Source organism: Hemicordylus capensis, chromosome 3, assembly GCF_027244095.1.
Source record: "Hemicordylus capensis ecotype Gifberg chromosome 3, rHemCap1.1.pri, whole genome shotgun sequence".
NCBI lineage: Eukaryota > Metazoa > Chordata > Lepidosauria > Squamata > Cordylidae > Hemicordylus > Hemicordylus capensis.
Window position 1 is genome coordinate 2,771,891 of NC_069659.1, and position 13,680 is coordinate 2,785,570.

At 48.4% G+C, this 13,680-nt stretch overlaps 1 protein-coding gene across 3 annotated transcripts in view; it reads left to right on the plus strand.

The window, feature by feature from the left end:
• The first annotated feature begins 18 nt into the window (after positions 1-18).
• Positions 19-13,680, plus strand: part of NUMA1 (nuclear mitotic apparatus protein 1) — a 108,105-nt gene continuing 94,443 nt past the window's right edge. Inside the window, exon 1 of one of the 3 annotated variants that reach the window (XM_053305352.1) lies at positions 19-112. The gene's annotated coding sequence lies outside the window, so the exon portion shown is untranslated. Of the gene's footprint in view, positions 113-913; positions 1,074-13,680 lie in introns of those variants that run through there. The other 2 variants (XM_053305354.1, XM_053305350.1) reach the window with 2 other exon arrangements.

Sequence of the window (13,680 nt, forward strand, 5' to 3'; positions counted from 1 at the left end):
ATCAGGTCTAAGCCGTAGAGAGAAGAAAGTACTAGAGTGATCGAAGGGAACTTCCAGATCGCGTTGAAGGAAGCGAGAGCCGCCCAGAATAAATCAGGTAGCAGCAACCAGGGTAGGAGTTTCTGCTCTTTTCAGCCCAGATAGCTTCGTGTGAAATATGCGATGGTTTTGGTGGAATTCATATATATGGTCCGACTACTGTCAGTTCCAGGACAACCCAGAGCTTTCCGGCTTGCTAAAGGCCAACCGTTGGAAGGAACCCATTGACAGGGATTGTCAATGGCCCTTCTCTGGCATTCGTTGTTTTGGGCATTCGGAAATGAATGCATCCTTGTCGCGCTGGTGCACGCATTGGTCCTTCTCATCTGGCATTCGTTTTAGCTTTTCCCTTGGAGTCACATGCATTGGCACACTTATACAGGTGTGCTGGGCCTACTGCACCTTTCCTATCACATCAGAACAGCTGAAAAGGGGCGGGGGAGCGCTGAAACGTCTTGCCCATTATATTTGTTTTGTAAACCAACAGTAAATTCATCCACAGGTAGGTATGGCGATAGAGAAAGGTGGGGAAATGGAGACATTTAAGGGCCCGACTGGTCTCGGATGTTTTTCTTTCTGCCCATTGACCTCCTTCTGTGTGTCTATATGTCAAAATAAATGTGTGAGACTTTTAAGGCCGGAACACTTCTTTTTGTTTTTTTTTTTAGAAAAGCTTAAAGCAATTCCACACGACGTCAGGTCTGAGCGAGAACCCTCTTCCCTCGCAGCGTTACACCCCCCCCCCGCTTTGACTTCTATGGGCAGGTCTCACTTCCGCCCCAGGGGAGAAAGGCCCAGGGAACCGGAAGTTGAGTGGCGAGCCCTCCGTCTCAGTCTAGCCTACGAGTCTATGGTCGGAGGCGCCGCCGCCGCCGGACTCGACTGTCGCCCGCGCCGTCAGACGGCAGCCAATCGGGAGGGGGCGCGGGGGGCAGCCGCTTGAATCGGCGCGGGACAGGCCGCAGCTGGAGGGGGAGTGACGGTCGGGGTCCGACCTGCCCGAGCCAGGGGGCGGCTGGGAAAGCCACGGCCAGGTAGGTGCGGGGGCGGGCCTCGCCTCACGCCTGGAGGCCGCGGGCGGGGAAAGGGGGCGGGCGGGCGCCTGCGGCGGTTCTGGATTTTGTGTTTCCATCCCCCGCCGCTAGTATGACAGTCTCCTCAGGCGGTCAGGAAAGAGGCCTGCTCGCTCGCTCGCTCGCTCGGGGCCCGTTTCCTGGAGTGCGCCCTTCTGAAGCTGCCCGTGTCCCCGATACGCGCGGCGGCGGCGGAATGCCAGGCGTGGGACTCCCGGCCGGGCCCGCCGCCGCGCGCCGCGTATAGGGCTGCAGGGGGCGGGGCCGGCCCGAGGCGCGGCAGGGGGCTGGGGGCGGGTGGGACTGCAGACCCCACAGAACTAACCCTGACCCTGTGACAGAAACCACGAGGCGGGGCGGGGCGGGGGGATGGGAGGGGGCGGCAGCAGCAGCAGCAGGAGATGCTCAAGGAGGCCACCCCGGCTTCTAAAATGCTATCATTAAGCGCGCGTGTGTGTGAATATATATGTGTGTGTGTGTGTGTGTGTGTGTATACACGTACACACAAACTCTCTGTCGTTCGACATCATGAGCCCTAGCGTTTGGCGAGGGGCGACCGTATACAGTTGAAGCCCAAGAGACCTCAAGAGGCTTTGCTTTGGGAGTAGTTCCACTTTTCCACTAGGACAGATAGTTTTGTCTTGTGCTTTTGCCCGAGTATCCTGGAAGCCTCCTAAAAAGGTGGGATAGACATATCTCAATAGGGGATGGAGTACAGGAACAAATGTGAACATAAAAGCAGAAGCAGGCTCAGAGTCAAAAACATGCAGCTGTTATAGTTGTCGTCTTGTTATCGTGTCCCCGTGGCACTCTCAAGTGTTGCAAAGGAAATTCACTGTTTATTTATTATTTAGCATATTTATTCTGCCTACAACCAATGACTCAAGGCACCAACGTTAAAATACATCCATAAAGCAAAAAACAAACAACATTTAAATAATATTTTAACTAACATTTTGGGAAAGAAAGTGGCCTCTGGGGCAAATGAACCAGCCTTTAAAGCGCGTGTGTGTCTCGGCGGGGGAGGGAGCCTTCTTGGGGTAAGAGTTCTGCAAGTGGGGTGCCTTTTCTTGGTTCTCTCTCTCTGAAGGCAGGGAGACCCAAAGGAGAGCCTCAGATGTGGCTTGTAATGCATGGTGATTTCTAACAGGCCACCACTTTGGTGTGAATGTCTTGGGCAACAGAAGTTAAAAACAACAAAAATCAAATGTGATGATAGGATGGCAAGAAGACAGTGCAGAATGGCACATCAGGAAAACAGCAGCAAAGATGAGAAGGGTCTTTGCCTGGTGCTGAAAATACACTTGACTTGGAGGAGGAGCCAGATGGGACTGCTCAATTAGAGGGAGTTTGAGGATTGTATTTGTATCACCTTGGAAAAGGCAAGCTCCATGCTAGGGATCATTTGGAAAGGAATCAAAAATAAAACTGCCAATATTTTAATGCTCTTGCTCAAGATGTAACATTTCTAGAAATTTCAGAGTCATGGAAAAATCCTTTTAAGGAGAAGAAATAGAAATCTTGGGAAACCGAAATATGTACAATAGGTGTTTTTTTTTTAAATAAAAATAATATCCTATTTAAACTTACATAGTAATTTCAAAGACATAAAACGAAACCTGGTAAGTTAGCACATTAAAAATTCTTTTAAAAACCCCAAGACATTCTTTTAAATACCATATTATACAGTATTTATAAATATATACAGTCCCAGAGAGTGATCTGCATGTTGCTGCAGTCTGAGGTATTCTGGACATGTCTGATATTTTGTCAGTTGATAAGTGGGGGGTGGGTGGGAGATTGAAAATAAGAAACATCAACTTTAGTAAATAAAAGGTAATTTATCTGAAATTACCCTGCAATCAGTATGATCTAGACCAGTGCTTCTCAATGTTTTTGGAGTAATGGACCGGTATATTATTCATGTGCAGTTTCCTGGACCAGCAGTTGGTAAGGAAACCCCCCTCACCCCCTGGCACCCCCCAAAAAACTATTTCAGGCAGTTCTCTAGAGCTCATTTCCAGGCAGCCCTCTCTGTTGGATAATGTCCATTTCGAGGAAGTGAAATGAACTTTATCCAGCAGCGAGGGCTGCCTGGAAATGAGCTCCAGAGAGCTCCCTGTGGCTCCCACCGGCCCAATTGTGTGTTGTTGTTTTTTGTGGGGGGGGATTTTTATTAGTGATGGACATACTTAAGTTTCTCCTCACAACAACCCTGTGAAGTAGGTTAGGCTGAGAGAGAAGTGACTGGCCCAGAGTCACCCAGCTAGTATTATGGCTGAATAGGGATTTGAACTCGGTTCTCCCCGGTCCTAGTCCAGCACTCTAACCACTGTACCACGCTGGCTCCAAACAGTACCCAACACCGCACGGACCAGCACCAGTCCGTGGACTGGTGGTTGAGAAACACTGATCTAGACTAGAAAGAGATTATTTTCTCAGCTTTCTCTCTATTAATAACTGAATAAAGTTTTGCTCATATTGCTCTATTAATAATAAAATACACAGTGGAGATTAGAGAAAGCATTTTAAAGATTTTTGTGGTGATGGTTGCTAGCTCAGATGGCTTTAAGCAGGGTTTGGATAAATTAATGGAGAACGAGTCCATCAAAGCCTACTAGTCTTGATGCCTATGTGGGCCCTCCAGGATCCGAAACAAGTTACCTCTGAATTCCAGTTGTCGGGAAGCAGCAGTGGGTGACGGGGTCTGCCTTCCGCTTCCGTTTGTGGGCTTACAGAGCATCTGGGGAATGCTGATGTGGGAAATGGGAGGTTGAGTGGAGTCACTTTGGTCTGATCCAGCACGGCCCATCTTTACAAGAAAATCTTGTTCTTAGCTATTTTGCTGTCTTTTTCATCCACACATCTTCTGTTCAGGTGGCATGGTTGGGTTTGATCCCGTTTTATCCTCTCAACAATGCTGTGAGGTAGGGTTGGTGTTCTCAAACAGTTGCATTGGCTTAGGTCCGGGTTACCTTAGAGAGTGCCTTCTTCTGTATGATCCCCATCACATGTTGAGGTCATCCAGAGTGGTCTCTCTCCAGTTACCACTGGCACGCCTGGAGACAACTTGGAACCGGGTATTCTTAATTGGTTTTAAATAGTTGTGGATTGCTTTAAATTTGTTTATATGTTGTTTTAACCTGCTTGTTTAAATGGTGTGTGTTCTTGTATTTTACTTGTTGTGCACTGCCCAGAGCCTTGGGATAGGGCAATATGCAAGTAAAAAAAATCAAACCAATTGTACACAGAGAAAACATAACAAGAATTTTTAAATGGCAGATTAAGAATAGTAGTATAAAACCAACCTAATCAGACAGGAAAGACCTGAGAATAATAATAATAATGAGGAGGAGGAGGTTATCTTTGGCTGGCATCTTCTCAGGGTAGTGCGTATGAGTGGTGGCTGTCAGATCATGGCAGAGCAGTGGGTTGGATGGAAGTGTGTCTCCCCAGTCCACCTGAGGGTTTTCCACATCTTTAAACATTGATCCTTTTCGTTATTTTAAAGATTACCTATATAGTGCTTTGAAGTCATGGGCAACAGTCAATGGAGAGATGCTGTACTGGGTTGAATAGGGACAGTTGCTCTCAATCCGGGGGTTCTCAGATGGTGGACTATAACTCCTGCCATCCCCATTGTGTTGGCGATGTTGGGAGTTGTTGTCCGACATCAGCTGGGGACCCCAGACTGGCAGCTCCTGCTCGAAATGAGAGAGAGCCACCACTGAAAAGATGCCTCGTGGTTTACTGCCTTTGCCTTCTGCTTCTCCCCGGAGGAGCTTGGGGCTGCTTACATGGTATTTCCTCTTCCTGCCTCATTTTAATTCTTCCAGCAATACTATGGGGCAGACTAGGCTGAGGGGGAGGGATTGGAGTGTCCCCCGCCCCATAAGCTTCCTAACCAAGCAGCCAAGTTTTCCCCTGCTGCTCCTTTTTATTTCTGCAGGGATGATGCCATCGTCATGTGACAGAGCATCTCCTTCGCATGTAGAAAGTCCCAGCTTCAGCCCCTGGCATCTCCAGACCGGGAAAGACACTTGTCTGAAACCCTGGAGAGCTCCTGCCAGTCAGTGTAGACAGTATTGAGCTAGATGGGCCAAGGCCTGACTTGGTATGGGGCAGCATCCTGTATTTTGCATTGATTCCTGTCGTCTTGTTAATATATGGTACTGCTGCATCTTGGTTGTCTATCTCTATCATTGTGCTTGATAGAGATCTTCTTACGTTGTTTTCTCCTTGTAAGCTGCCTTGCAGGGCAAGGTAGGAATTGTTCCAGTACCTAATGATGATGCCAATGCCCTGAAATGCTTACCGTTGCTCCAGGTAAATACAGATCCCCCTTCAGTGGCCAGGGAGACAGTTGCAGTGGCTGGCTGAAACCAGTATTCCCTCTAGCAGGGATTCCCAGATGTCGTTGACTGCAACTCCCATAATCCCCAAGCAAAAGCCATTGCAGCTGGGCATTGTGGGAGTTGTAGTCAACAACATCTGGGAATCCCTGTTAGCGGGATCACTGGCTGGAACCCTGGGGCCTCCTCCCTCTTGTCTCTCCCAGGTGGTGGGAGGGATCCTTTCTGGGGGTGGGGACTGAGGATCTGCTGACTTGTGACGGGGGGCGGGGTTGGGGTTTCCGCTGCTTTTAAGAGGATGATGCTGGTGCCAGTGGCTGCTGTGGAGTGTCATTACTGTAGGATGGTAGTGTTGTGCTCCTTTCTGTGGTATCTTCTGATAGTGATGTTCTGTTGCATCAATTTTTGGAAGTCCCCTTGTGAGGATTTTTGTTGTTGCTGTTAAAATTAAAGGTAAGGTATGGCAGCCTTTGAAGAGGCAACTGATAGAGCAGCTCTTCACCCACTCAGTGGGGTGGGAAAACCAGTAGGGCATCTCCAGGGGCTGGTCACGATGCACTTGCAATTAGGATGTCTGCAGTTAGAGTGGTTTTAATTCTGTTTTAATTACAAAATGTAGACTTGAAAAACAGGTCACGGATACCTTATGGGCTGTTAAAGCTCTCATACTGCCCAGCAACTGCATGTCTCCCCCCGCCCCAAGAGTAGGTGTGGTAAAATAAAATAATGCCATTCTGTATTACGATGTTGCATTGGCCTTTTAAAAAACCCCAGACCAATTCTCTTGCTTGTCTTTGCTTCCCCAATAAAACCACTGTAAAGCATAAGTCCGTGTAATGCACCCTCACTCGGACTCTTGTATTAATTGCTCTGCAAAGTCCTTTGAATGGCCGCCTGCTTTCGCTTGCATTGCTTGCCTTGGCAGCTCCCCCAACTCACCCCAACTTGCCTGTCTGATTTGGGGACCACTTCCAACACCTGGTGAAGCTTGTGCCACAACATATTTGTTAGTCATCTTGAAGGAGGCACAGAACTCTTTGTTAGTGTTTGTGACTCTTTGTGCGTTTGGTCTCCCTGCGGAGGTGCAGGTAGTTGCTAGAGGATGCAGGGGAAGCTGACAAAAGGAGAGGGTGGGCCGGCCTTTGCTTCCTCTGTCAGTTCTTGACATTTGTCTGTACCCTCCATTTTGAAACGCTGCAGCCTGTTGCAACTGTGCATCTGCATCTGTGGAGATGGCTGCTTGCTGGGCCTATTTAAAGATAAGGTGGTGCACAGGGTGGATTATTGGGCAGGTATGTGCAAGCCCCTGCTGCCGCTGGTTTCTTTCCAGGGACTTTGCAGTTTTTCTGATTACTGTGAAGTCAGGAAACAGGAATGGTCTCTTTGGCTGGCCCTCAGTACTTTTCCAAGCTCTTGAGCGCGATGTTTACTCACGTGCAAGGTGTTTCTTGCCCTGAAGCCATTTCCGCAGCAGTGTCAGTGCTCTTGGTTCATTATTATTATTATTATTATTATTATTATTATTATTATTACTACTACTACATTTATATCCCATTCTTCCTCCAAGGAGCCCAGAGCGGTGTACTACATACTTGAGTTTCTCTTTCACAACAACCCTGTGAAGTAGGTTAGGCTGAGAGAGAAGTGACTGGCCCAGAGTCACCCAGCTAGTATCATGGCTGAATGGGGATTTGAACTTGGGTCTCCCCGGTCCTAGTCCAGCACTCTAACCACTACACCACGCTGGTTCTCATGTACACATCCAGTCTGAAGCAACTGCTCAGACTTAAATCTTCCTGCACCTGTATTTTATTGTATTTGCATCCTAGTAGCATAGAGATGGGAGTCTCGGCAGTCTCCCAGCTGTCTCTCATTGAGATAGGAGCCAGACAGGGGCATAACTACCATTAGGCAAGGGGAGGCGGCTGCCTGGGGGCCCCCACGCCTCGAGGGGCCCCCCAGAGGCAAGTCACATTCGAAGTGAGTGTGTGTGTATCAGGGAGGGGCCCATTTTAAAATTTTGTCTCTGGGCCCACTCCAGCCTCGTTACGCCCCTGGAGCCAGACCCAGCCATGCTTGGGCTTGGATGTCCTTATTTGTGTCCTCTGTGGTGTCTCTCCCTTGCTATCCCGTTACTCGTGGAGCTCCCAAACTCCTTTCTAAAAGAGTGGCATGGGGCCACTTCAGATCCCTCCCCAAAACCCACCTCTTCCCTGGTCTTAGACTTAACCCCTCATCCTTGTACCCATCTGAAACACAGCCCCCAAGTAGGTTGAAGGCACACAAGGCAGCGGTCATTGTGAAGCTAAGCAAGTCTGAGCAAATGCTTTAGCTATGGACATGGAAAGCAGCTCCTGTTAAATTTCGGTCTGGTCTTTTGTTTCCGACTGTATTCCAGATCTGCTGTTGGTGCAGTGACTTTCTATCCAAGGGCTCTTTGTGCTTCTCACCTTGCCTGTCCCTAGATGCACTCTTGTGCTCTGCATTTGCTTCCCTCCACTGCATTCAATATGATTTGGGTTGGATGGAGAAATTGTTCAGAGAAGGGGCGGGAAGAAACTACAGTCCATCAATCTCTGTTGCAGTGTGATGAGAGAGGGCACATGTCTGCATGCAAGTGGTTGGAGCAGAGTTGTAATAAATGGCAGTGGATGACTCTGTGGGTTTTCCTAAGCTGCTCTGAGTCACCTCGCTGAGACATTCTGCAGATGACAACAATGGACTACTCTAAATGTGTTGGGTGCCTAATATGCTTCTCTATCTGTGAATCAAACTATGGAGATAATCACATGGTCTACCTGATGTTAAGGTTACCAGATAGCAGCATGCAGTGCTTTGCTCATAGAATTAAATGTTTGTTTGTTTATTTGATTTTTATACCGTCCTTCCGAAATGGCGAAATGTTGAAGTGGCAGTAATTACTGTACAGGGCAAGAATGGTGCTGGCACTCTGAGCATTTACTATCAGCAACACAAATGGGGCAAAGTTGAAAGAAGCAAATGGGGCTAGGTAAAGGAGCAGCAAAGAGGTGGGGAGATCTGGTAGCAGATTGTGGTTCATAAAAGGCTTTGAGGAAGGATTTGAAGGATCAAAGAGGGAGATGGGGAAAGTCTGTTTGAAGAGGATTCTAAGCCAGAAGTGTTACAGTGAGGAGCCTGCCTTAGAAGGCAGAGACAGGGAAAAAAGGGAATGCATGTGCTTCTCTGCTGTGCTTGTAGATGCCGCGCCAGGGTGACGGTTGCTCAACCCAGGGCTAGAAACATTCCAGGGCCCTGAAAATTCCATGCTGATGCCGGAGAAGCTGACATTTATTTATTATTTATTTATTACATTTATGAACCGCCCCATCTGAAGGCATGTACAGACATTAAAAACAACAACAACAACAAACCCTGCACAGAGCCAACTCCTAAAACTTGGTTCTGGTTGGTGCTTAAGAACTGAATATCCCCCCCCCCCCACCCCCCGCCGGCAAGTCTTGGCTTAACCCATGTTGATATGAAGGAAGGATTCTGTGGCAGTGTTCAGATATACAACAAACCATGGGTGGTTAATCGAGTGAGTCACAGGTTTGTGTGCTCCCTCTTCCCCTCTCCTTTGCGTGCAGTGGGAGATTAGAAACTCCCAGGTCCCCGAATTCGATTTGAGGACAAACCACGGTTTGCTGCATTTGGATGCAGTGGCAAACTGGGGCTTGCTGCAAACTAGAAGTGAATATCTATTTTTTAGTAGATCTAATCTAAACTTGATTACTTTAAGAACATAAAATGCATTATGTTTAACTTGGTACCTAAGCTTGCACTATTTTGGAATACTTGTGAAATTTATTAATTTTTTTAAAGCATTGTCTGCACTGACTGTCAGCGGCTCTCCCAGGTTTCCGGCATGAGCCTTTCCCAGCCTACCTGGAGATGCCACCAGACATTGAATCTGGGACCTTCTGCATGCAAAGCAGATGCTCTGCCACTGAGCTACAGCCCCATCCCCATATTTTATGCATTTCTTAGTGATTGCTGTTTGGGAAAGTAGGAAGTAAAAGAAGAGCTGAAAAATAGAAAACACAAGAATTATGCTTTAAAAAATCATATCTGAATTTAGAAAAGGTCTTTTCTGCCTTATGTCAGCTTGTCCAGAGAAACAGAAGAAGCAAAATAACGACCTGAAACCATGATTACCAGAGTGGGATTAACAATGGGATGGGCATCCACCACGAGCAATGATCGCTCATTCAGACTGCTTTTTCTTCTGTATAGGGAGGTCGTCCTCAAACACTGGGTTATCAGCTACTGCAGGCACCGAGATGGCCAATTAAAACTGAGCAGGCTAGTTCCCATAGTTAGGATAGCTTTTAGTCAAGCCCCAGACTTCCAGCACTTGGAAAAAGCACTTGCTCAAAGCATTAATTGTTTTCTTGTTTTTTCAGGCTAGATCCATTCCTTATTCTCCCTTCTGGAGGAACAAACTACATTCACCCTAAGAAATCACAGTATTAGGGACTATCTGTACATTTAGATATTGAGTTAAACTTTATAGTAAGTTTGAGCTTTTCAGTTTGGCATCATCACTACACACAGTGATGTAACTGTGGATGGAATTAACCTCACGAAATCATCTCGTGCTATTTCAATTGTAAATCTGTCCTTGGAAATGCTACCATCTCAAGTTATCTGATAATCAGAATCTATTTCTGAGAGTTTATTACATTTTAATTTTGAGCTTTTCATTTTATCTCCCTGGGCTTCAGAAAATTGAAGTTTTGTAGAGATTAGAACAAGTTTCTCCAACTTGCTTCTTGATTTTGACATATACATTTCCATACATAGGTCAATTTCTTTCATGTGTTGCAGAAGAATCTGAAGCCCTTGAGAGGATTAGAGAGTTGTATGTGTCAATAGTTTATAGGAATTGTAACTGCTAATCCTGTCTACTGCCTTACAGAGTTATGTAGTTTTCCACAGCCTGAGGAGGTAATCCTCCAAAAGTCTGGGTTGAGAACTGAGCATGCTCCAAGACAGGACCAATAAGAGAACTGAAGGCGTGGCTAGCCTAGAGTGTGGGAGATGACCTAGCTCCAGTTCCAGTCCTGTCTTCGCTCCCTGAACAGGTCGGTTCTGTTGCTCCTGCAACTTTTTCTCTCTTTCAAGCTTGCTGGCTAGCCTTTCCCCCTCTCTTTCTCACCTGTTCAGCATTGTGCGAGGGTGGGCAAGAAGTCAATTTTTTACTCCAAAATCATGACCTAATTTCCCCCCCTTTTTTGTTTGATTAGGCTGCAGGGTTTTTTTTCTCCACTTCACTTTCGTTTCCACCTGGCTGTTTGGCCGTGGAGCACACACACTCTGGTGCGCCTTTAGAGGGTTCCCTATCGGAAGGGCCCCTCTCTGAATATCGGGGCATACCAGCTCCGGCGGTCTCTGCAGCTACCGGGGAGATTAACCCCTCTGTCCTCCCCGCTGCGGAACGCTGCACCCAAACCTGGCCAGCTGTTCCCGCCTCCGGCAGCAAGCCTTCAAAAAAAGACCACAAGAAGACTAAAAAAGAGGGCTAAACATCTAAAGGATGCAGAAATAAGAGCCGCTGCTTCCACAAAGGCATGCTCTGTGCCCACTTTGACGGTTTGCCTGGGCAAGCGGCTGCTCATTCAAGTGGTCTGCAAGGCACGCCAGCCTCGCCACCTCCCAGACGCGGGCGCAGAGGATGCTGAGCTCCCACTGGGGGCACTCGGCTCCTCCCCTTGCCTCTTATCCCTCCTCTCGGCTCGCCTGAGGAGGTGATCCTAGTGCCGGCCACGCCGCTCAGCCCTCCTCCCCCCCAACCTCCGGTACAGGAGAGGGAGTTTGATATAGCAGAGTCCCTGGCCGGGGTGCTCCTGCTGACCTGGCCGCTTTCTCAGCCGAGTCTGGCCGCGTCTCCACTGGAGCGCCCCTCCTCTCCGTGGCCGGCTATATCTCAGCCTGTACAGCCATGGCACCCGAGTTCGCCACCGGGACCTTCTGTTCCTCCTGTATGCCCAAGGGACGTGAGTATAGCACTGATCCCAGGCATGCCCCTGCTCCACCCGACTTCGCTTCTTGGTTGGGTGATATTTTTCTCTTGGCAGTTTTCTGATTTATTTAAGGACAATATGCCAACTCGGGCCCCACTGGCACCCAGGGCTAATCGCCATCATTCCTCGTCCTCTTCTCCGGACTCCAGTCCCAGCAGGCATCCTAATCCAGCTAACGAAAGGGGCTTATTTCAACCCCGCCCCTGGATACACAGGAGGAGAAAGAGACTCAGGTCCCCCTTTTCCTCCTCCTCTTCCCAAGGAGCTCCTTCTCCTAAGCGCCCAGTTCCTCAGCAGCTGCCCTCTATCCCATCTGCCCCGCCCCGCTCCCAATTCACAGGAGGCTCTTTCTGGTCTGGCCTTGCCTGCATTTAGAGGGGCATCTCAGCCCTATCTCAGACCATGAGGAAGGATTGAGGGGAAATAATGATGAGTCTGCCTCCCTGTCAGATAAGGAGAACTCTCTGATGAAAATACTGTTCACTCACTGCTGTCTTCTCACTGCCTCTTCTCTTCCTCAGATTTCGAGGTTATGTTGTCTAAGGCTAGGCGTGCTATAAACGATGTTACTCCTATCGATACGGTGCAGACCACACCTTCTCTTGATCATAATGTTTTCCCCTCCTGTTCTGTTCCAGTTGCTACTGTTCCTTTTCCTCCTTTGTTCAAGGACATTATGCTAGCAGAATGGGAATCTCCCGCCTCATCCAAGGCCCCGGGTCCAGTCCCTGAAAAGCACTACAACTGCCTGCCTGAAATAGCATCGGCTTCCGCCACAGTCATCAAAGCAGCCTCCACTAATTCCATTTTTGCGAGGGCATCTATGCTTTGGGTTAAGGATCTGGCTGCTATAGTCCCTCCTGAACTCACCAGAGTGCGCCAAGGGTTAGCCAAGTTGGCCAAAGCCACAGCCCTGATGGCAGACTCTAGCCTGGACTGTATACAGCAGGCCGTTTGAGCTATGGCCTCGGGGGTTGCAGTCTGCCATTCTCTATGGTTAAAGCATTGGAATGTAGATTCCCGGTCTAGGCTTAACCTTTCGGCTACTCCTTTTACAGGTGCCCGAGTCTTTGGCGAAGTGTTGGACCCAATCCTTATTAGACCAAGGATAAGAAAAAAGCCTTGCCTTCCAACCATAGAGATTTTCATCAGCCTTTTTGAACCAATACTCGGTCCTTTTGGCTATTCAGACGTTCCCAAAAACCTACCTTCTCCTCACCCAGAGACAACCAAGGCTTCTCATGTCGACCAGCCTGGTGCAACCAGTGGCAACAACAAGGAGGTGGATCAGCTAGAGGTCGATCTTCCCTCTCCTCTAGAAAGCAATGACTACCCCCCTGTAGGATGAGGGCTTCTTGCTTTCTACCCACAGTGGGAAGCCATGACTCAGGACCATTGGGTCCTTTCCATTGTTTCCCACGGTTACGCCTTGGACTTCCAGGCACAGCCTCTGGACCAGGTCACCTTCTCTCCTAGATCCACTCTGCCAGACAAACATCGGTAAATGTGTCTTGCCATACAACATCTCCTTCGGATCCATGCTATCGAACCCGTGCCGTCAACTGAATTATGGTGCAGCATCTATTCCAGCGTGAGCCAGTCTATTCTGTGAGCCAGCGTGGTATAGTGGCTAGAGTGCTGGACTAGGACCGGGGAGACCCAAGTTCAAATCCCCATTCAGCCACCATACTAGCTGGGTGACTTTGGGCCAGTCACTTCTCTCTCAGTCTAACCTACTTCACAGGGTTGTTGTGAGGAGAAACCTAAGTATGTAGTACACCGCTCTAGGCTCCTTGGAGGAAGAGCGGGATATAAAATGTATAAACAAACAAACAAATAAATAAAAATATTCGCTTTTATTTCTCATTCCAAAAAAGGATGGATCTTGGAGAGTGGTTCTGAACCTACAGTCACTCAGTCAGTTCATCTGCAAGTGGAAGTTCCGCATGGAATCTCTCTGTTCAATCAAAGAAGCAATCCTGCCACAGGACTTCCTGGCCTCTTATCGACCTATCTGAGGCCTACCTCCATGTACCTATCCTTCCCACTAATTGTCAGTTCCTCAGGTTCTGCTACGACTGCCACCACTATCAATACAGGGCCCTCCCCTTCGGTCTGTCATCGGCCCCAAGAGTATTCACCAAGATAATGGTGGCAATGGTCACCAAGCTC